Genomic DNA, 23972 nt, shown 5'->3' with positions numbered 1-23972 from the left:
TATGACACATATGTGTCATAAGTATATGCTTTATATTATAATAATCACTTTTACCCCATTTATTGTTTTATAATTGGTTACGGAGGCACCAAGAGCGGTGCCTCCGTGTGTCAATGTTAACGTTTCTGAAATAGGGGGTAGGTAGGGGGCGGGGCCAAGTATCAGGTTGTGAATGCCCATTACACAAAGCAGCACAGGCGGCACTTATAGCGGTGCCTCAGTGACAGTCAGGGACATGCTTTCTGCTTCTGGCTATATGAAAGCACGTCCCTGTCACTGAGGCAGATGTGATTGGGCACAGTTGCGCTGCCTCAGTGACAGGGGCGTGCTTTCATATAGCCAGAAACAGAAAGCACGTCCCTGAACCAAGTCACTAGAAGAAGCTTCTATAGGTGCTGTAAGCCGGACAAGCCCCGCCGCTAACCAAGACACAAGCGGGGGGAATGATTTGGTGGATCCCCCTCTACCTCAGCGCTGGACCCAGCTCCAGCGCTGAACGTATTAACAGCAGGGGGAATAAATTGTGTTAATTACCGCCCAGCGCTGTCTAATGTGACAGCAGCTCCCCCTCTCCCCCAGCACTGACCCCAGCTCCGGACGCTCAAGTATGTGACACCAGCGGGGGAATGACTTTGTGGCTCCCCCTCAACCTCAGCGCTGGACCCAGCTCCAGCGCTGAACGTAATAACAGCAGGGAGAATAAATTGTGTTAACTACCGCCCAGCGCCAGCCCGAGTGACAGCAGCTCCCCCAGCGCTGACCTCAGCTCCATATGCTCCATTTTAGAATGTAACACCAGCGGCCCAGCGACCAGCTCCCCCAGCGCTGGCCGCATCTCCAGCGGCTCCAGGAGACACCAGCAGGGAAGTTTCATCAGAGGGACTTGACAGCTGCCCCCACGCCTGATGCCAGATCTGAGGAACTGCAATCCTTCAGGTCAGTGCTGCAATCCCCCAACCCCCAGCACAGATCCCCTGTATCTAACCAGCCACACCATTCCCTAGCCCAGTGTCCTCCCCTATCTAAGCAGCCATTCCCCTTCCCTAGCCAAGTGTCCACACTATCAAATCAGCCATCCCCATCCCCAGCCTAGTGCCTGCCATATCTAACCAGCGTTTCCCTAGCCCAGTGCCTGCCCTATCTAACAAGCCCTTCCCTAGCCCAGTGCCCCCTACCTAACCAGCCAACCCTATCTAACAAGCCATCCCCAGCCCAGTGCCCACCCTATCTATCCAGCGATCCATCCCTGTCCCCAGCCTAGTGCCCCCACATCTATCCAACCATCCTTGTCCCCAACCTAGTGCCCCCCCTATCTATCCAGCCATCCCTGTCCACAGCACAGTGCCCCCATATCTAACCAGCTATCCCCTATACCAGTGCCCCCTATCTAACCAGCTATCCCTATCCCCAGCCCAGTACCACCCTATCTAATCAGCCATCCCCTAGCCCAGTGCCCCCCTATCTATCCAGCCATCCCTGTATACCAGTGCCCCTATCTATCCAGCCATCCCCTATACCAGTGCCCCCTATCTAACCAGCTATCCCTATCCCCAGCCCAGAGCCACCCATCTAAACATTCTTTCACAAAAACTACAGCAGGGGTGGTAGAACAATGGGCAGACCACATGGCGGCTTGGTAGAGCCATCACCGACAGGGTCTGCAGGGAGCGCTGGGTCAGTGTAGGAGCTGCTCTGCTGGTCTCTGCAGCTTATGTAGGAGGTATCTCTTGCACTTGACTGTCAGTGCAGAAGTATTGTGGACCCAGGGCTCCCCACAGAGCTTGTCGGTGCTGGCTCCACCAAGCTAGTGCCTCACCAACCATTAACCTCACCGCACGTCACTGAGTATCAGTATGTGTGGGCTGTGGATGTATTAAACTTTAATTTTTCTGGGTGTCAGTGTGTGTTTTATTTAACTATTTTTTTGTACTGTGGAACTACAAGTGCCAGCGGGCCCTTTAATGCCCCGCATGCTGGGACTTGTGGTTCTCCAAGTCCCAGCATGCGGGGTAGGCTTGCTGGGACTCATAGTTCTACAGTATAAGACAATAGTTTTTATTCTTTTTTTTTACACTTTTCATCAGCCCGATGCCCACCGCCCAGGGGCATCGGGGACAGCCCCGGACTTTCAGCATGGGCTGGTAAGTCCTGGAGGGGGGTGACCCCTTCATTGGGGGGTCCCCACTTCCCCAGGACCCCTTCCCATGCTGACCAGCCACGGGGATAATGCTTTGGCCGCGGGACCTTATATAATATGTGTCCCCCGGCTGTGGCATTACCCTGCTGGCTGGTTGGGTCTGGTGCTGGTTCTTAAAATACTTAAAATACGGGGGACCCCTAGTCATTTTGTCCCCCGTATTTTGGGAACCAGCGCTGGACCTTGAGCCTGGTGCTGGTTTCATTAAATCAAGGGAACCCCTATTTGTTTGTCCCTCTGATTTTATGATACCAGCACCGGCTTTTTGAGCCCGGGGCTGGTTATGCTTAGGAGGGGGGACCGCACGCCGTTTTTTTTTTTCTTTTTCTTTTTTTTTTTTTCAGCACACCGCACATTACTGAAAATGTGCCGATTTTCATGACTGAAAATCGCACATTTTCAGGACTTAAAAATCGCACAAAATCGCACTTTATTGCGCTATTTTGCCGCGAAATCGCATCTCATTAAATATGCGAAAATCGGCCCAATAACGCGATTTTAAAAAGTGCGATTTTGTGCGATTTTTATACATGCTTAAAAATCGCATGTCATTAAATTTCACCCTCAGTGTTGCAACATTGTTGTTAGATGACATACTCCTGATTGTATATTGAAACTTTCAGATAGATCTGTAGCACACATGTCACAAGGAATATGTGGTGCACTTCGAATGTAAAGGTGCATACACACCAGCCCTTTTTGCCCAGCGTGTATGGACAGCGATGATGGGGAAAATCATTGGGCTAATAAACACTCAACGCATACACATTGAGTGATTTTCACCCGTCCAAGTGATTTTCATAGGGGTGGACGGCTTTCTATAGAAGGACACTATGGAAAGCTGTCCACCTCGTCCCTCATCTGCTGGTAATCCATCCTGTCGCTCATCGCCAGGCCATACACATGGCTACGGTATTAATGGTAGACAATGTCTAGGTCGAAAGTCACTAGGTCGACCACTAATGGTCGACAGTGACCAGGTCGACACCTTGAAATAGTCAACTTACCCAATGTGGACATTGACAAAAGATCTACAAAATCTCGGTAGTTGGGATTGCTGTGCCATGTCTGACACATCACCGAGCAACAGAGGTGTGCAGAAACTTAAACCAAAATACCACTCCTGCAGCTTTTTATTTTAGTAATACAATTGATTTATAAGGACCCTAGACGCACAGAGGTGTAACTTTAGAATTGGTTTAATGAGGATAAAACATACATAACATACAAATAGTATGCCAAAAATACATTAAAAATAAATGAAGGCAGTGAGCAGGATAAGCCCTTACTCAGTGAGGGCGGTGGAGCCAAGGATGGTGAATGCAGAGTGTTTCCTGGGGTAAACAACACACCCAGCAAGGCTCCAAAGGTTTTGGCTAGGCTGGGTTCTGGTCAGTGGTGGTGGTATAGCAGTCTGGCCAATGTGTTTCGAGCCAACTCTGGGCTCTTTTTCAAGGCTAAAGACTGCAAGTCACATTTCCATATTTATAAGGTAAAAAAGTCGGGAAAACTGGAGGCATCTCTCCGGAAGTCCCTCTGGCAGATTTCCGGAGTACCAATAGGTCCCCATCCTCTCCCGGCATCTAGGAACCAGAAGTGTGTAATCCGGTGGAAGATGAGATCCACAACTTCCGTTTCGCGGCAAAACACTGCGTAATGTCAGGAATTCCAATGGTGGACATCTTGGGAATGGAGGTGGGGAACACCAGATAATGGGCCAGATACACTAAGCTTCAAAAGTGATAAAATGGAGAGTGATAAACAGCCAGCCAATCAGCTCCTGCCTGACATTTTTAAAACACATTCTATGACATGACAGTTAGGAGCTGATTGGCTGGCTGTTTATCACTCTCCATTTTATCACTTTTGAAGCTTAGTGCATCTGGCCCAAGGAACCCAGGCAGCCGTGAGGTGCTGCGCAGGAAGACATTGCTCAAACCAACTTTTTCACTCAAGCTTTTTATTTTAGTAGTAGTACGTTTATTTATAAGGCACCACAAAGTGTCCGCAGCACCGTACATAGCAAACAAAAAACAAATGACAAGGTAACAAGGTAACGTACAGAGTGTGTTGATAAAATACAGCATAAATAGGGGTATAGCTGGTAGAACTAAAATCTGCATCAGTTCTGAAGTAGGTGTCGAAATTGTCGAGGAGACTGAAGATGAAGTAGAGGAAGGGAAGAACAGGACAGGAGGACAGGTGAGGTAAAGAGGTAGGGTGAGTACGTGAGGAAGGAGGGCCCTACTCATAAGAGTTAACATACTAAAAGGTGGGTGGACGAACGAAAAACAATAGGATATTAGGTACTTGTGTACTATCACGGCGCCCATCGCATCGCAGACCATAAGGCATGCGATGGTATGCGATGCGATGCGACGAGATGTCCCCCGATGTCATACAATGTTAAAATTGTATAGCATTTTATATGGCACACAATGCCATACAATGCGATTTTAAATTGTATAAGCACCCTAATGGGGGCTTACAATGTTAAATGCACCACGCCACCCCCACTATGAACGTGAACCCGAAGCGTGGCGAGCGCAGCGAGCCTGCGAGGGGCGGCGGTACGTGTCCTATTACCTTTTCATACACCCACTATCCACGTCAGCGTGGAGCTGATTTTATAAAGTGTGGCGAGCGCAGCGAGCCAGCGAGCCCCTCGAGGGGACGCAGAATACATGTAAAGTAATACGCTCGCTATGCTCGCCACGCTACGGGCTCGGTGGCTCGCTGCGCTCGCCACACTATATAAAATCAACTCCACACCGATGTGGATAGTGGGGGGTATGAAAAGGTCGGAGGACGCGTACCGCCGCCCCTTGCGGGCTCGCTGCGATCGCCACGCTTCGGGTTCACGTTCATACTGGGGGTGGCGTGGGGGTGCATTTAACATTGTAAGCCCCCATTAGGGTGCTTATACAATTAAAGATCGTATAGAGGACTTATAAAATTTTAAATCGCATCACATCGCAGTGCATCAGGTGTATGGCATGCGATGCGATGCGATTATATGGTGTGCGACCAAATATCGTGGGCGCCGTGCTAGTACACAAGTACCGGATATTATTTTAGTATATTTTAATTTTATCAACAGTAAAGTACACACAAAATATACTACGGCTCCCAGAAGTTCTTGTTGATGGGGAAATATATACTTTAGGGGAGGCGCCAAAGTATATATTTACTCACTAAAATATTTTGCCTAGGGCTGGCCCTGTTGTTTGTTTATACCATTTAGATAGTCTCTCTCAAAAAGAGATTTTCTTTGCACTGATACAATGACATTAATTAATTCATACCCTGTAACTATTGCCTTTGTGCACAGGATGTAGTTCTCAGTTCCTATCTTCACCACCATCCAACTTTCTTGATTGTTTTTCTTTTTTTCTGTTCTTATTTTTAAATAACAAATGTTTAGATCACAGCTACTACCTATAGTAAACAAGGGGGTTCTTTGTTTTATTCTAAAACTAAAGAACTGTAGCTACTGGGATGGAAACTTCAATGTAATCACACTTTGGGTGTGCCTCAGTGGCTTTTTCTAATGTTTCCCCATTGTCCCTTTGTAGTCAGTGGTAGGTTCCAGCCTAACAGCCAAAGGAGAAAGTAGTTTGATAATGAGGCAATTAGCACTGTACCTGTTTAAAGACAATTTATATATATATATATATATATATATATATATATATATATATATATATACATACAAGAAATCCGCACACAATTCAACAATCCATCTAGGTCAGGGCTGGGCAACACCGGCCTCCCAGATGTTATTGAACTACACATCCCAGCATGCCTTGAATCAGTTTCAGCATGGCCACATAGCAAAACTAATGCAAAGCATCTTGGGATGTGTAGTTCACTAACATCTGGAGGGCCGGTGTTGCCCAGCCCTGATCTAGGTTGTGCTCACTCCAAGGCACAGGACCATAGTACAGTATTTTTGAAGGAGGGCACTCACCATTTCGCAGTAAAAAACTTAGCTTTTTATTCAATCCATTAAAATATTGAACTTAGATCGTCAACGTTTCGGTCTGCATCTCAGACCTTCTTCAAGACAGACAACAAGGCAATAAGAGATCTTTCTCCAACAGAGACCTAACTTGTACTGGCCCCAAGGCAGATATTTATACCCACCCATACAGGAAGTCACTCATCTGTACCAATCAAATGCAATGTGCTATATTACTCCTTAGAACCACTATAGTCACTCATGACTGCTTGTATTGCAGTATCTGTATATAGTGCCATCCAAGATATACTAATCATAAAGCACGCTGGGGTTAGGAAACCATAAAACTCAAGGCGAATGTGGATGTATTGAACTGGCGTGTGCAGTGGAACGCACCGCCATATTACTTCCGCCTAAAGCACATTAAAGTGCATTGTGAAATGACACATCCCTGGACCGCTGTGAGGCGGATCAAAAAACAAAAAACACAAGCGAGCACAACGCCCAACTGCCTCCAGATTAATCTACACAGCCGGGTCTGTCTCTAGTCCAGTGCATCTCACTGGGCTATCGCGTCACCCGGAAGTGACGCGCTGTAGGCTGTTTCCAGCAACCCGGGACGCAAGGCTTCAACAAAGCTTGCGTTCCATCTCCTAGCAACCCTGATGGAACCCGGAGATATAGTGGAGGAAGGGATATGTGGGCAGGCTCTTAAAATTTTATTCCACGAGTGGGTACCATAACTACCCTGGGGCCAGATTGACATGTTTATTCACGTTCAATAATGACAAACAACAAACATACATGTAAACACAGAATCAACCTTAGGGTATACCTACCCAAAGATCGTAGATTCCTACTACTTTAAGAGGGGAAATTCATTTATTTACCCTCCCTGCTCCACTGCTCCTACTAAAAAAAAAAAAAAAAATGAATTATTATGGCAATATAGCCTATATTATCAACACCAAAAATATATTGTATTAAGTCCTTCCATGAGAAGGGTCCATCATCTTCCACCGTGTATAGAACCACATTTTCATCGAAGTCCAGACATCACAGGAACACACTGAAAGGTGCATGATCGTTGAGTTCACTTCGATGAAAATGTGGTTCTATACACGGTGGAAGATGATGGACCCTTCTCATGGAAGGACTTAATACAATATATTTTTGGTGTTGATAATATAGGCTATATTGCCATAATAATTGATTGTTTTTTTGTTTTTTTTGGTAGGAGCAGTAGAGCAGGGAGGGTAAATAAATGAATGTCCGCTCTTAAAGTAGTAGGAATGTACGATCTTTGGGTAGGTATACCCTAAGGTTGATTCTGTGTTTACATGTATGTATGTTTGTTGTTTGTCATTATTGAACGTGAATAAACATGTCAAGCTGGCCCCAAATAGCCGATGTATTGTCGTCCCGCTGTGCTCCCGGTGCCCGCGAGCGGTACTTCCGGGTATCAGACGCTGCGTCCCATGGAGATGACACGGGCCGTGGAGTAATGACGCACGTCATCCTCAGTCAGCACCGCTGCCTTGTTGCATGGCAACCCTCGGCGTCCCTTCGAGCCGGCACCACGGGATTTCAGGGGGGAGACTCAATAATCCGATGTAATCACATGTTTAGTTTTGATCACAGTATGTATATTTTATATCACGCAGCCACCATCCAACTTTATTTTTCAGTTGGTCTTATTATTGAGTCTCCCCCCTGAAATCCCGTGGTGCCGGCTTGAAGGGACGCCGAGGGTTGCCATGCAACAAGGCAGCGGTGCTGACTGAGGAAGACGCGAGTCATTACTCCACGGCCCGCGTCATCTCCATGGGACGCAGTGTCTGATACCCGGAAGTTCCGCTCGCGGGCACCGGAAGCACAGCGGGACAACAATACATCGGCTATTTAAAGTAAGTAAGCTCACCTATCTGCTTGTTAAGGGGCATTACGGTGCGTGGCATTATGTTTAATGGGCATTAGGGTGTGTGGCATTATGTGTAATGGGCATTACGGCATGTGGTATTACGTTTAATGGGCATTACGGTGTGTGACATTATGTGTAATGGGCATTACGGTGTGTGGCATATGTGTAATGTGGCATATGTGTAATGGCCATTATAGTGTCAATTTTTGCAGCGCGCAAGTTTAGCAAATACTCGCTATATTTGATATTTGATATTTCGCCTGTCAGAAAATATTGTCACAGATTGAATACCCCCTATATGAGACAGCTATGGGGAGGACAGTAAGGGAGAGGCAGAGTGTAGAATGTTGTGATGTAGGTTGCAGGAATGTCTAGTCGAAATTTTGAATGAACTATTAAGATCACTGTCTCCGCAGTGTTTGCACCTAGATAGACCTAGGCATAGCATCCATCAGTTGTATGTGAGCAAGCTATTGCAGGAAATCTAGTATAGAAGCACTTGTGGTGACCCCCCAATCCAGAAAAACTGGGATAACTGTCAACACACTAATATATGTTATATAGGACAGTCACCAGTAGAGGTCACCAGCACTCCACTGATAAAAATCTGTATATTTCCCAACTATGTTATACAACTGTGATCTGTAATGTCTGGGCAATATAGGTGCCCATACACTAGTAAGATTTATCTTCAGATCTGGCTGGTTGTAACAAAAACATGGTTATGGATGAGTGACAGTTTGTCAGTTTTCCAGCATTTCCAAGCAAATGGTCAACTGTCATTTGCTCTCATCCATAACCATGTTTTTGTTCCAACCAGACAGATCTGCAGATAAATCTGCGTGTGTATGGCCACCTTAAGCCAGCAAATTGAACAGATACAATTGTATCAAGTTCTGAATAAATCTCATGTGGAGACAAATTTTTGGTTACATATTAAAAGGCAACTGCTATACATTGTTAAGCCAATTAAGGCAGTTTAAAATAAGATATTTATAATATCTAGTAGTGTCATTTTCCAGCAACCACTACACTTTCCTGGTAGGAATTATTCCCGGTATTACAAAAAAACTCATTCTCCAACTACATCTGTCTACATTTTAAATCTATAAACACATTCTTTACTTTCTCTTTTTGTGTCACCACATTTGTATGTGTATGTGTATGTGTCGATTTTAACCCCTCATTTTCGCATTTTTTGGTGGGCACCTCCTTATCCAAACTATACCAATAAAGATAATAGGAGCTCCCACGGTCTTAAACAAATGGTCGTCATTGACATCCAATACAAAATATTGTAATAGAAGTGCATTCATTTACAACTGCCTTTTCTCATTTCTTCTTATTTGAGATATGCGGGATGGGCTGGTAGAAAAGCTATGGGCCTCTTTGTACCCTTTGTCCCCCAGACTGAAAGTTGCCAGCCTAGGCCCCTGCCCCACAAGCCGAACGCTCCCTTACCCCACATCACCTGAGTCAGTGGCCCCTGCCGCACCCCACGCCCGCAGCCTTACCTGTCTTTCTGGTCCCGTCCCGGCTCCCTTGCTGGCTTCATTCTTCTGCTACTGAGACGGACCAACACAAAATGTCCGCCCCCATACAGCAGACAGTTTCAGAGAACTGCAGATAAACAACACAAAATGTCCGCCCCCATACAGCAGACAGTTTCAGAGAACTGTCTGCTATATGGGGCGGACATTTTATTGTGGTCCGTCTCACTAGCAGAAGAATGAAGCCAGCAAGGGAGCCGGGACGGGACCAGTGAAGTCAGGTAAGGCTGCGGGCGGCGGATTGGCGGGCGGCAGATGGGCGGACGGGAGGGGGCTAACAATAGCACCACAGCCCCCCGGCGCCCACACATGCACAGCGCCCCCCCCCCCCCCCGTGGCCGCGGGGGCTGCGGTGCTATAGTTACGCCTCTGACCTGAGTTCCTCCCTCACATGGCCATTGGCCCCACAACTCGGGTCCTTTACTTGTGCCGCAATAGTATGGCACTAGGCCCGTGGTTACAATAGCTGTAGGCTGAGCTGCAGTTAGGTGGTAAAGCCCCATAATTATAAGGTGGTCTGGGCAGCAGGTGCAAGTCACCGGACCCATCAGCCACAGTGCCCTTAGTAAAGAGATATGAAAAGCGTAAAGTGAGAGGTGATCTGTGCGCCTGCCACTCAATACGGATATAGTATCTAAGGCAGGTTTTACGTGGAGGGGTGGTCCAGCTTCACAATCCTAATAAATCCTGTTCCACTTGTAAAGGATTGGGATATATTGACACTGTGGGTGACATTCTATGGGATGAGATTTGTGTTTATTGGCGAATATTAGTAAAAAAAATGGCAACATCGCATTTTTCCTTGAAATCGCATATTTAATAGGATGCGCTAAGGGACCGAAATCGCATATTATGTGCGATAACTCATGCGGACCATCGCATCCAGATGTTTTCGTACAGAAAAGTATAGAAATCGCTTATTTAATGGGATGCGTTTTCGCAAATCGCACTTTTAAGGTATCTAATAATCGCAACTTTTTTCAGACCAGGTTCTGTTGGGCGATTTGGCCCAGAACTCACTTTGGTCAAGTGCACAAATGGTTAATTTCAACACAGGTGCACTCAATTTCACTCAGAAACACCCCTACATATACCCCAACATCATTAAGGACACCTGTGAGGGTTTGAGACATGGAGATTTTTCAGAGTGGTTTGGAGTTGCTGATTTGTGATGTGGCCCATTTGGAGGAGCTGCGCAGGAGGGAGGAAGCTGCACACCAGATCCAGGTAGCCCCCCGACTACTGCGTACCCCTTGTATGTATCGTGCTCGGCTGTACCTGGACTCCCTCTCGGATCAACAGGTTGTGGGGATGTTTAGGCTGAACCGCAATAACCTGTTGGACTTATATGAGCAGGTGAGAGATGATTTGGACCCTTTCGGGGGAGGCAACTATGCAGTGTCTGGGCTGCAGAAATTAATGTGTACCCTCTACAATTTGGCCACAGGCTCCACTCAGTCTGTGACCTCATGGTCCTTGGGGGTATCACAGCCCACTTTCTCTAAGCATTTTACTCAAGTGTTACTTGCTTTAAAGAAGTTGTGGCGGACATACATCAGATCCCACGTTCTGAGTTGGAGTAGCAGGACCACAAGATGGCTTTCTATAGACTCTCAGCATTCCCTCATGTGCTGGAAGCTATAGACTGCACACACATTGGGATTAGGGCACCGCACGTGCGGGGATACGTCTATGTCAATCGGCGTGGGCGGCACTCTTTGAACGTTCAGGTGGTATGTGATGCTCATCTCAAAATCCTAAGTGTTGTAGTAGGCTTCCCTGGGAACTGCCATGACGCCTATATTCTGAGGCACTCAGCCCTCTGCAACCGATTCAACCAACAACAAATGCCAGAGGGCTGGCTACTTGGTAAGTACATTTTTACATATTACCCTCTCTGTCCTTATTTGTACCTGCTCAAATGTGTGTGTTTCCAGTTTCACAAGCATATTGCTCTTGTCCCAGTGTCTCCTGTTTGCACAATGCACATACCTTACCATATAAGGCAATAACTTCCTATCTGTGTTTTAGGTGACTCAGAATATGGGTGTGTTTCCTGGCTCATGACACCTTTGCGCTCCCCAGAGGGCCCTGCACAGCACCGGTATAATGAATCCCATATTGCAACCCGCAATGTGGTGGAGCGTACATTTGGCGTATTGAAAAGTAGATTCCGGTGTTTGGACCGGTCATCGGGTACGCTGCTTTACCACCCAGCAAAAGTAGTGATGATCGTCCAGGCTTGCTGCATGTTACACAACATAGCCCTGTCCCAACCTGCCTATGTGGAGGAGGAACATGCAGCAGTCGTGCAGAAAGCCCAACCTACCACACCTCGGGTAGTGAGGGGTACGCAGAGGGGGAATCTGGTGCGTACACAAATCATCAGGCTTACTTTTCTGGTAAGCACGTGCCCTGTATTCCAACATGTACCTTTGCTGTAAGTGTACTCATAAACAAATTATTTAGCAATACCATCTGTTTCCACCCACATTTAGCCTAATACACAGAGCCCAACTGATGCAGCTGGTGGTGCTGACCTATCCCTTGCTGTAATCAACCTTGTAAGTACATTTGTAACATGTATGAATTAAGTTTGCTCTAAAACATGGCTCACCTGGTGTTGTGGAACTACACGTGCCAGCATGCCCTGACACACTATAACCATTACAGTCCAAACAATGAGTGCCAGAGCTTGCTGGAATATGTAGTTCCACAACCTTTGACGGGCCAGAAGTTACCCAACACTACTTTTCAGCAATCCCATTGTCATATACCATTACACTATGTCATATTTCACACAACAATTGCTTTAAAAATAATACACAGACAAAATGGTATGCGTTTAGACATTTTTACTGCAGTATAGTATGTCATAAACAACCTGCATTTTTGTCACTCAAACATTCGAACTGTCGGGGGATGTAACAAGATGTATTGCATATTAGATGCAAATTAAAAATTTATAAAAAATATGAATTATTTTCTCCCACCATCAGTCCACCCTAAACCTCTTCTTGAAGCTGCACCCAGGCCATCCCGGGTCCTAATACTCCGACGGGGTGGGGAAGTGGGGGAGCCACTTACTGGGGTGCTAGATACACTACTCAGTGTAGATGCTGCTGCACCTATGACATTGCCTTCCATCTGCTGAAGTTGTGTCTGCATACCTATTAAGGCATTGGTCTGCGCTGTGCACGATTGGCTAAGTGCAGCTATACTTTGCGCAAGGCTGCCAATATGGCTATTCTGTTCCCTTACAGCAGGGGTGGCCAAACCGGTCCTCGAGATCTACCAACGGTCCACGTTTTCCATGTTACCTAGCTGGTGCACAGCTGTAGTCATTACTAACTGTCAGATTTTCAAAACTGCTGCATTCATTCCTATTATAGATCCACAGGTTGCCTGGAAAACATGCACTGTTGGTAGATCAGGTTTGATCACCCCTGCCTTACAGCATAAGTAAGATCTGCAAAACAGGTGTCAATGCTATTAGCCATGCGCACATGAGTACCTACACCAACCCGTACACTCCTTGAAATTTTTCTTAATTGAAGAAAAGTGTGACGCATGTACCCCTGGATGTTCCCTATTTGCAGGCTTTGGGAGGCCATAAATTATATTTGTTTCTCCTTGAAATTTACCAAGGAGTTAGCTACTTGTGCAGCAGAAGCTGCTGTATGGGGTGTGGTTGTGGGTGGGGGTGGGTTGGGAGTCACCCCACTTGGGGGAAGATCACTCTGTGATGACATCTGTATTTCCTCCTCAGCCGCAAAGATCTCAACGGGTTCGAGAATGATGTCCATTTCGTCCAACATCATCATAGAGGATTCTGTTGGTTGTGTTCCTAGTTGTACAGTACCTGTGGATACAGATGAAGAGGTAAGTACTGAAGCATATATAGGGCAGACTCTCTTCAGTACTGTTTTTGAAAGGGCTTGAAATGCTGAACGCACATACCTAGGGGTATTATGTACTTACACATGTACCCCGATACTGCATGTAACATTGACATTAATAATAAGTGAGATGGCTAGGTCAGATTACATTCATTTCCATTGCAATGTAGCAGCAGGAGATGAATGTAGTGTGAGATATTGTTGATGTGACATGGGTGTGTGTACTGTATGTGTAATGGCCTGTTTTTTGTTCATTTACCTGCTTCCACAGATTCTGCTCCAACTGGCCTTCTTTTCTTTGATGCGTGAGCACTTCGGGACGGACAATCTGTGAAAGGAAAGATGGGCAGCCATTATCTACCTTGCAATGGATAAGCATTTATGCCAAAAATGCATTGAAATGACATTATTGGACAATACTTCCTTAAGGACTACATTATTTAGTCCCACATTATTTGACATATGTTTTTCACCTGAATTTTTTGTTAGATTATTATTAAACTATTTGACACATTACAACTGGTGGATAATCTGTGGTATGTAGGCATGGCAGCTAAACCACCAGTACACCAATGTTTTTTGGGCCACATACATGTTAAGCTACTAGAAATAATGTTAAAGTGTTGATCAATATCAGCACTTGTGGAACTACAAGGCCCAGCATTATGACCAATTTGAAAGTAGGAGCAGGCAATTTTTTGTGCTTCACCTTGCTGGGCTATGTAGTTCCACAGCAGCACTTTACTTAGCATAACAATACAAGTGAACATTACAGTTTAAAAACATTGCCATGTATGTTTAAGATTGCATGTGGTCACACTTACCAGCTGTGGATGGATTTGGCTGCCTATCGGTATCCGCGACGTGCATGCCAGGCAGGACCTCAGGGGGTATGATTCTTTTGAGCTTGACCTCATAGGACGTGTAGCAGACAGTGGTGGGGCTTCCTCCGCCAGTCTTGGTGGCCTCCACCAACTCCATGGCCATTTTACTTTTTAAATGTCTCTTGATGTCGTTGAACCTCTTCTTGACATTTCTGACCAGGCGCTTGTGCTGACTTACAGCGTTCACCGCCTGGGTGATGTCCTTCCACATAGCCCTTTTCCGCTGTGCAGTGGTCTTGTGGTGACTTTTCCCCAGTAACCGGTCAAACACGGGTATGATAGCCCGGACAAGTGCAGCATTTTCCTCGTATGAGAATCTGACCTTTCGGCCACTTTTTGTGCGGCCAGCTTCTACCTCCTCCTCCTCATTTTCTACTCCAGCCATGTACCCCTCCTCCTCCATGCCAGTGTCTTCCTCCTCCTCACCTCCATCTTCCTCCACCTCTCACATGTGGCCCTCCTGCAGCTGCTCTGGGGTATGGAATAGGTCCTGGGTATAGGCGGGATGCCAGCGGATCCTCCACCTCCTCCTGCTGGGGCTGGTCTGCCAGGGCCTGGTCTGGGGCTGTCCTTGCTGTGGCCATGCTGCCTGCCACACTGCTGCCACTCCCTGTAATGGAGGACAACCTCAGCAGTCCTCTGCTGCCTTTCCCACTTGGCTGGCTGCTGCCACTGCTCCCTCTGCCACTTCTCCCTCTGCCACTGCTCCCTCTGCCACTGCTCCCTCTGCCACTGCTCCCTCTGCCACTCCTCCCTCTGCCACCAACACATCTTCCTCTGCTCACACTGCCACTGCTCCTCTCCATGCTCCTTAATTCCTATCAAAGAGTGAAATGGCGCCAGTGCCCCTTTATATAGGGGGTGTGATGCATAATGGAGGGGACAGAGGTGGGCCAATAGTTTAGGGGGTTCTTAGTCATGCGGAGACAGTCTTGTAAATCGCACTCCGGTTGGTCCAAAACTCGCACATGACCGGCGGAAGAAATCGCACTTTTTTGTGTCATAAAATCGCACCACTTCGCCGCAAATTGCACTACATCGCACTTTTCAGCCTCCAAATCGCATCCCATTAAATATGCGAATTATTACCAAAAATGCGAATTAAAAAAGTGCGAAGAGCGGCGATGTGGTGCGAGATAAAAAAATGCGCATTTATCTCATCCCATAGAATGTCACCCTGTGATTGTGGTCTCTTTCACTCGATGTTATGGTACTGACGTGATGTATCATCTAATGTACTGATATTGCGTTTAGAGGTGTAACCTACAAGTATAGTTTTTGTTTGGGCAAGTTTGGTTTGGCCCACTGTGTTAGACAGTTATTAGGAACGGTAGTTTGTGTTCTCTCCCGCAGGATCGGTTAGAACATCTAGGGAAGGTGACAAGAGTCCTAATTTTGCTTCTGTGTTTGTCTGTCCCCTCACTGAGGGTCGGTGGACCTCACACGGCAGTCCCCTAATCTACACCTCAGCGCTGATGATGACCATTCACTCAACCGGTGAAGGCCACAGTCCTCCGTAGAATCCCCCCTCCTCCCCTTCTTTTAATGCTTGGAGTGGATTCACTCTAATTTCTGTTTCAGCCTGTTATCGTGGTTTAGGAGCGTCTGGCTGGTCACCTGACATCTGAAGATAGAACCCGTCTTTTGGGTTACGGCGGTTGGTCGGCAGGGGTGGGTAAAGCCTTAAGGTCTTCTACATGGCCGCAGTGAAGTGAGTGGTCAGTGTGATGTAGGATATACGTCACAACAGTAACAGACAGGAACTCAATACTAGTATTGTCCTGGCAGTACCACGGCAGACTAGAATAAGCCAGTCCCTCTATTGGTTGCCTGTATTCTACCGTAGTCAATACAAAATACTTCTACTCACATACAAAGCTCTTAACAAAACCACACCAACCTATATCTCTTCACTTATCACAAAATATCTCCCAACTCGCTCTCTCCACTCTGCACAAGATCTGTGTCTCTCTTCTGCACGGATCACTAGCTCCCACTCACTGTTACAGGACTTTCATAGAGCTGCACCCACCCTATGGAATGCCCTTCCATGCACAATAAGACTCTCTACTAGCCTCCAAACTTTCAAGTGTTCCCTGAAAACTCACCTCTTCAGGCAAGCCTATCATATTTAAGTTCTACACGCATAACCCTCTGAGGCACTTATGTATTATATAGCTTCCCTTCTGGACTTGGTGGGACTGCTATGCTATTACTGATGCCTGTCCTTGTGTTTCCCTCCTATATCCCTATAGGTTGTAAGCATAGGCGAATCTAGGGGGTGGTCCGGGGGTGCACAGGACCACCCATTAGCCCATATTGTAGCTGAGGGATGGGGCTTTCCAACGAGCCCAGCCCCGTGTCTCTAGCCCCCTGGGAACCGGAGATACGACCAGGCAAAGCTGGAACGTTTTCCCTATAGGATAACATGGGACCCGCTAATTCCGACCCCCACCCAGTTCAATGGCTGCCAGTTCCCCCTTCGGCATCACTGAAGCTCGAGGTTGATCTCAGTCGAACCCAAATCGCTGGGCCTTCAATCTGATACCCAGGTTGGATCCATATGGGTTAATTGGTTCCAGGGATATTGAGGTTAAACCATTTTTTTTTCATTTCTTAAATGTAATTTCATGACTGTTTATGTTCTTTGAGGGCAGATTTCTCTGGAACCAAACAGCCCAGTTTCATGGGACCAAAATCATTCGAAGCCAACTCAAAAGCTCTTCAATATAATACTGGTCTCATGTAAATGGGTCAGTTGGTTCCGAAGATATAGCTGGTTGGTTAAAGGGGGGTAGGGAGAGGGGAGTGGTTGTCTCTCCCCCTCACACCAGAAAATGCAGGGACTAGGCTGGTGTATAAGGTGTCAGCCTGGGAATGTCCCTGCATGATCCTGGGACCATATTCCCGGGTAAATCCCTGAATTTTCTGTTGTGAAAGGGGTATTATTTCAAACAGCCGTGACCTGCAGTGCTCTGAATACAGCCGGGCAGCCCCCTGCTCTCTGCCCAGCTGTCAATGAGTGTCACCCCTGCAGCTTCCACTCCAATTCTTCTTCCCGCTTTCACCTCAGCCTCCACCCCCCCTTAATCATGTGGTGCGCCCGGCGTGCTCCCCCGACATCACGCACAACAACAGCGCGCACAATATTTCAAATGTCCACTCGGACACCAGAGGGGACACCAGGAGGGGAGTGGGAGCGTGCTCTGCGCTGTGCTCTGCTCCTCTCCCCATAGAAGCAGCTGCACCGCTCTCCATCTCTCCCCGCAGCAGCGAAGGCTCATATAAAAATTTACAGTAAGTGGCACTTTTGGGGGCATTGCTTAAGAGACGCTACAAGTGGCGGTATGTGGGGGCATTATGCATAATGTGTGGCTTAATGTGTAAGGGGCATTATGGTGTGCAGCATCATGTGTAAGCGGCATTATGTGTGCAGCATCATGTGTAAGGGACATTATGTGTGCAGCATCATGTGTAATGGGTACTATGGTGCGCGGCATCATGTGTAATGGGTACTATGGTGTGCGGCATCATATGTAATGGGTACTATGGTGCCATCAAGCAAGAACCCCCTAGCAATGAGCACGTAGGTAAGCAGCACTTATGTAGCAAATATGTAATGGGCATTACGGTTTGTTATATAGTATGTAATGGGCATCATGATGTGTGGCACAATGTGTTATGGGCATTATGGTGTGTGGCCTTATGTGTAAGTGGCATTACGGCGTGTAGCTTTATGTGTAATGGGTATTACGGAGTTTGCTAAAATGTGTTATGGGCATTACTGTGTATGGTCTAAAGCAGGGGTGGCCAAACCTGTCCTCAAGATCTACCAACGGTGCATGTTTTCCAGGCAACCTGTGGATCTATAGTAGGAATGAATGCAGCATGTTTGAAAATGTGACAGTTAGTAATGACTACATCTGTGCAGAAGCTAGGTGATTTGGAAAATGTGGACCGGTGGTAGATCTCGAGGACCGGTTTGGCCACTCCTGGTCTAAAGTGTAACACCACACCCCTTTTTGTGATGCCACGCCTCCTTCCCATGGGGCCACGCCCCTTTTTGCCGCGCGGCTACGCCGCGCAAAGGTCCCCTGCTTTTATGTCTAGATTTGGGACCACCCATTACCATAATTCTAGATTCGCCTATGGTTGTAAGCTTGCAGCAGGGCCCTCCTACCTCCAAGTCGGTCTGTTTTACCTTGTTTGTTCTTTCAGTGTTGTCATTTGCATAGCTGCCTATCCTCTTGCATTCTGCAAGAGACTCCCTGATATAGCAGTAATCTCCCTCTCTCCCTCATTAGTCTAGCAATCTCCCTCATTTCTCCTAGCCCACATTACACTGTTACATTTTTGGGTAAAAAAGGAATGAGAGACAGATACATTTACATCATCAGCGCCATTTCCCAGCACTTTACCAAGTTTAGTAGCTCTTACTAACTGCTTTGGGGCTCATCTACATTTGGATATAAATCATTTAAAAAGATTCCTCTCAGATGTTGCAGTACACACCCACGCTTCTAGGTGCCACGTTCACAATCTCTCCATATATGGAACTAGAAACGCCCTTTGGGTGGAGCATGACACACCTCCTCAATGGGGCGCTGTGCAAAATTGTACTACCAACTATAATCTCCCTGAAACTAGTTTTCAAAAGTAGGCAAGTATGCATTTGTAAAGCACAATGGAATCTGCTGCGCTATATAAGTAACTGTAAATAAATACATAAATAGGCGTCTTTGTAAAGTGCATCACTGCTGCTTTCTTGTGAGCTGCACTGAAGCACAGATATGTAAATGCAGTAGGAGGTGATGGCAAAAGTAGATGCCTTCTGCATGCACTGGTGGTCCAGTGCTGCATCCAATGATGCATTATCTGATCACCTGCAACTGGGGATGTGAGGTGATGAAAGCATGACACTGCAACTCCTTCTAAAAGGACAGGAGATCTCCATGAAGAGATTGAGATCTGGCCTTGGTACTCCCACAAAACATGCCTCCCCCTCCTTGCCCCCAAATTGCAGCTGACTGTCAATCAGTAGACATCTGCAGCCCTTCTGTATCCAGTGATATAGCAACCATACTGAATACGGGTCCTGCACACCGACAAAGTACCAAACATCATGCTTTGTGACTACTGCAGCAGGCGTATCAGTCCCCATGACCACAGTGAGTATGTTGACGCGATAATGCCAGCGTCAGGATCTGAATACAAATGTAATGCTACTGGTATTAAAGTTAAATGGCTTACATGGTAAATGCTTTATAAAGCAATACACCTGTATCAGGATGCCGGCACAAACATTGTCATGTCGGTCCTTACTGTGGACATACTGTAGAAAGTGGTGAAATAACTTACCCAACCTGTTTGCAATTGGTATAGGTATTATTTACCTTGAAAGCTGCGTAACACAGGAACTCTCTAGAAGGTGCATGGAAAATATTTATAGGTCAATAGGGTCAAAAGCTTGATATGGAAATAGAAATAGTCAACACAAATGTTGTTGGTTTTAATTTTTTTATTTCATTTTATATGTTTAACATATTATTATTATTATTATTATTATTATTATTATTATTATTATCAGTTATTTATATAGTGCACACAGCGCTTTACAGAGTATAGTTGAACATTCACATCAGCCCCTGCCCCAGTGGAGTTTACAATCTATAGTCTCTGTATGAGACAACACAAAGGGGCGCAATTATCATTGTATAGCGATGCCGGCGTGATGACACCACCGGGCATCGCATTGCGGCATCATACCGCCTGGATGTATCAATTTGAGGGCGCAGGGACAGGTCTCCGAAAGGAGCCCGTCCCTGCGAAGCCCTGACCCGGAAGCCGGGGGGGCTGCGCATGCGCGGCTATGCGCTGACCCCTGCCGACCCCTGTGACCGCACTGCCCCGCTCGGCAGTGCGATGTGTAGTCATAGGCTACAATGGGCTATCACCATATCAGAATGGCGATAGCCCAGGGGTGCGATGCCGGGCTGCCCGATGTTGATACATCGGGCAGCTTCGCATCCCGCATAGAAACCTATGGGGGATGCATCCGGCAGTGCTGCAGGGGGGGATCGCAGCAGGGATCAGAGATTCCTGCTGCGGTCCCCTTGAATACACTTCAGTGATACATAATATTTGCGGTTAACCCCCGAAAACTGGTGTTTTCGGGGATTTAGCCGCAAATGTTACTTGATAAATGGGCCCCGAACTCTGCACAGTTAGGGCCATGGTGGGAATTTAACCCATGACCTCAGTGCTTTGAGGCAGTAATGCTACCATCCATGCTGCTATGCCAAACTACCGGAAATGTGTACCCTGCAGGTTCTCTTTACTCATTATGCTTTGCTACCACTGTGTTCAGCATAGGTTACTCTTCTGAATCTTAAGCCCTATACACATCAGGGCGACGGGGGAGGTGGTGCTTAGCAACGTGCTTAAGCATGGATAGTTCAGCACACATCGCAGGTTTGCAGGCATGTGTGCTGAGCAATCTGTGCGAAGCAGCGTTTTGCCTATGCTATGTCAACCATATGGTGTTACCCTATTGGCTGTCGATCGATCTTCCAGAAAACTACAAATATCCATTCAGGCCCAGATTTCCCACAAGGGAGCCTAGGTGCCGCTCTAAATTCAGCAGGTCCCAAGGGGCACTTGGCTGGGCCCCAGGAGATCCATCCAACCCATGATCGATTACAAAGGCTGGCTTCTAGTTTTACAGAGGCTCATTAACAAGGCTCAGGCAAGTGTCAATATCCCTAATACTGCTTTCAGACCGCAAATGCCAGGTCGCATCCAGGATAGGGACATGGGTCCATCCCGGGAGCAACTAACTGCACCTCACAGTGACCCGGCTTATTGCTGGGTCGCTGAAGTCATTGGGGGGTGGGGTAGGGGGCCTTGATGGAGCGGTGGTGCATCAGGTAGGGTGGGAGATGAGGCAGCACTTAGGTAACTCTGCTGCCTCCTCCATAGAAGTGAACGGGACCCAGTTCGCTCGACCCAGGTAATCCATTCACACTGCCCATGAACCCAGGTCTGACCTGGGTAAAACCCTTCTTTTTACCCGGTTCAGATTGCCGGTTTGTGAGACCCGGGATTTTTCAAAAGGCCCTTTCACACGGCACAGTGATCAGGTTGATCCCTGGATATTTGTGTGGTGTCAAAGGGGTATAATACTGGCGCTGAGCTTCATTACGGTGCCTGCATGCTCAGTCTCATGTTATTCATAGTTGCCAGCTTCCTGGCTGCCCTCTTCATGTCGGCATAGCAGAGGGGCAGGCGTGGTGAGACACATCAAAGGGGCCGGGGTCCTGGGCATGGCACTGTAGATGTGGGGGCATGTGGTCACAATTGCACAATTGTGGACACGCCCCCACTATATAATGCCAAGTTTAGAAGCATTATACTGTAATGTGTTGGTAATCTCTATTGGAATAATGTTATCCAAATCTATATAATACACCATGACGAGTATCCTTCTATGATTCATTCATTATTAGAAACTATATTGATGTAAAATAATGTGCACGTTTGCTCATAGCTGCCTACACTCCTGCATTCTGCAGGAGACTCCCTGAAATAGCAGCAATCTCCCTCTCTCCCTCATTAGTCTAGCAATCTCCCTCATTTCACCTAGCCCACATTACACTGTTACATTTTTGGGGGAAAAAGGAACGAGATATAAATACATTTACATTGAATCATCAGCACCATTTCCCAGCACTTTACCAAGTATAGTAGCTCTTACTGGCTGCTTTGGGGCTCATCTACGTTTGGATATAAGTCATTTTAAAAGATTCCTCTCAGATGTAGCAGCACACACCCACGCTTCTAGGTGCCGCATTCACAATCTCTTTCCACAATCTCTCCATATATGGAACTAGACACGCCCTTTGGGTGGAGCATGACACAATGGGGTGCCTTGCAAAATTCTGTTACCAACTATAATCTCCCTGAAACTAGTTTTCAAAAGTAGACAAGTATGCGTTTGCTGCCATATTGCAAGTGGCACCACTACTGCTGTAATGTGAAGGGATATGCAGCAATTGTATTGGTGTATGCAATTACCCATGATTGCAGGTAATTGCATCGCCAGGGGCTATTAAGTTACAGTGCGTCGTAGTGCTGCACTCTGCTCCTTTTGTGTGTTAGTGATGACTAACCCTGATAAGCTGTGGTTTCTCTTCGGTTATGGGGGTGATTCAGGTTGGCTCACAAAGCACATTTGATTTTCCATGTGCACTGCAGGTGGAGCAGATGTAACATGTGCAGAGAGTTAGATTTGGGTGGGTTGTGTACTTCAAACAGATCTATATTGCAGTGTAAAAATAAAGCAGCCAGTATTTACCCTGCACAGAAACAAAATAACTCACCCAAATCTAACTCTCTCTGCACATGTTACATCTGCCCCACCTGCAGTGCACATGGTTTTGTCCATTAGCAAACCAAATGTACTTTGTAAATTAACCTAAATCAAGCCTTAGGTTTCTCCTGCCTCCAGCAGGAAAAATAAATCCCCAAAAACAACCTACGTTTTCAAGCAAAAACTGCACTGTTTCTCATGAAAATACACAGGTTTCACTGAATCTGTGTATTTTTTCGGTAGAAAAGTAAATTTTTTTTCAGATGGCCCAATTGGATTGCCACCAAAAATACAGGTTAATCATAGGGAAATCATGAAAAACCTTAGTTTTTTGCTCTAGATGTTTATTCTCCTTTAATTGAATTCCCACCCATAATATAATTTGTTTCCCTGGCAGTGTACTGTGGTGGGCATCTTAACTGGTAATATATGTATCTCATCACAGCAGTTGGAATAATATATAATGGGTGGAAATTTAATAAGAATACAAATACAACTCATTAGTATTCTTAATACAAATGTATACGACTGCCAACGGTTGTATTTTTCAGAAATACGATTCTTAAATAGGGCAGGTTTACTAATATGCTGTATTTACGGATTCGTATTTGGCCGATGGCATAGGCAGGCGAATTCTGACGGATTCGTATTTAGCGGCCGTATATACAGCCGCTAAATACAAATACGAGTCGGCAGCCTGCGTGGCCATAACCAGCCACGGGCTGAAAGACCCGGTCCTGGTGTTAAAGAATCAGGGAAGAAGATGTAGGGGGTCCCCTGGATTTTTTAAAACCATCACCAGGCTCAAGGGCCGGTCCTGGTTCCAAAAATATGGGGGACAAAACAAGTAGGGGTCTCCTGTTTTTTGAGAACCGGCACAAGGCCCAACCAGCCAGCAGGGTGATGCCACAGCCAGGGGGAGACTTTTTATAGAAGTCCCCTTGGCCAAAGCATTTACCCCCTGACTGATCAGCCTGGGAAGTGAGGACTGCCCCAATGAAGGGGTCCCCCCTCAAGTATTTACCTGCTCAGGCTGAAGCCTGTGGCTGTCCACGGTGCCCCACTTGTGATTCTGTGAGGAGACCAACAAAACATGCACTGTTGGTAGCTCTCGAGGGCTAGGGTTGGCTACCACTGTGTTAGAGCATATGCGGTCATTAAGAATGCGGTGGCCGGCGAAGGAGGGTGATCA

The 23972-nt window shown here is 46.7% G+C and overlaps 1 long non-coding RNA gene across 1 annotated transcript in view; it reads right to left on the bottom strand.

Annotated features, from left to right (window-relative positions):
* The window catches only part of LOC146072320 (uncharacterized), a 153394-nt gene extending 139478 nt beyond the window's left edge, over positions 1-13916 (bottom strand). Inside the window, exon 1 of the long non-coding RNA XR_014473054.1 lies at positions 13788-13916. This is a non-coding gene — a long non-coding RNA (uncharacterized LOC146072320). The remainder of the gene's footprint in view (positions 1-13787) is intronic.
* Between the last annotated feature and the right edge of the window lie 10056 nt (positions 13917-23972).

This window comes from Crinia signifera, chromosome 4, assembly GCF_055691185.1.
Source record: "Crinia signifera chromosome 4, ASM5569118v1, whole genome shotgun sequence".
Taxonomy (NCBI): Eukaryota; Metazoa; Chordata; class Amphibia; order Anura; family Myobatrachidae; genus Crinia; species Crinia signifera.
The sequence above is the reverse complement of the archived record's forward strand: the minus strand, read 5'-3'. Positions and strand labels throughout refer to the sequence as shown.